Source organism: Limulus polyphemus, unplaced genomic scaffold (genome assembly GCF_000517525.1).
Source record: "Limulus polyphemus unplaced genomic scaffold, Limulus_polyphemus-2.1.2 Scaffold4041, whole genome shotgun sequence".
Lineage (NCBI taxonomy): Eukaryota > Metazoa > Arthropoda > Merostomata > Xiphosura > Limulidae > Limulus > Limulus polyphemus.
In genome coordinates, this window is record NW_013669651.1 from 49,538 (window position 1) to 50,550 (window position 1,013).

Here is a 1,013-nt window from a genome sequence, read left to right on the forward strand (position 1 = left end):
AGATATCATTGTCTAACTTCCCATTTGTAATTCATTATGTGTCAGTAGAGTATGTATTCGTAACAATGTTATCATTTATTCATTTTGTAAAACTTTGGGCTTTTATATTAGAGTCAAAAATACGATACTTTAATCTATAAATATGTTATACAACCAGGTTAACCTAATGTGTTCTATTGAAGTTGTGCTATTTTTGTGTAAGATGTAAAATAACTTGTACTATTTTGTAAATAAACTAGAATTTTTTTAAAGTGCCTTTACATTTTTCTTATTGATGAACAGAAAAAAATATCTGACTTACTTTAAACAGTAGAAAGAAAAACATTTTGAACAATATCATGTATGTGGATGTCTAAATTTAAAGTAATTTTAAATTAAAACTAATAGTTTTTTCGTTTTTTTTTGTCCTAATGGTTAGAACACCAATCTTACATGCAACCTGTAGATTGCAGGTTCAAATCCCTTCACCAAACCACCCACCGCCAACTCTTGAGCTACTCTTTTATTAACGAATAGTGGGATTAACCGTACATTATAACGCCCTCACGGCTGAAAGGGTGGCACGGGGATTTGATCCCGCGACCTTCAGATTGCGAGTCAAGCGCCCTAACCAACTGGCCATCCTGCACCCGTGAGATTGGGATCATCACCAAAATATCGTTAATAGCGAGGATGCCGAACTGATGAAACAGTGCATTCTAATCTTTAAGAGTGATAACAGTGTATTTAATTATCTGTACTCATTACCAGGTTTTGGTTCACTCTAGGTCAGGGGTCACCAAACTTTTTTCACAGCGGGCCAGATAACTGAGAGAATGACGAGCGCGGTCCGCATAACCATTTTGTTCAATACAATACAGTGAATATACAAAAAATAAAGACAACAAACATGTTTATTTTCCAAAAAGTTATCAAAGAAGGCGACGTCAGCAATAAGATAGTTATATCCCACCTAGTACGCACATATCCGAATCTCAAAAAAGGTTTGTGAGATTTGTGAAACTGGCGTTTAG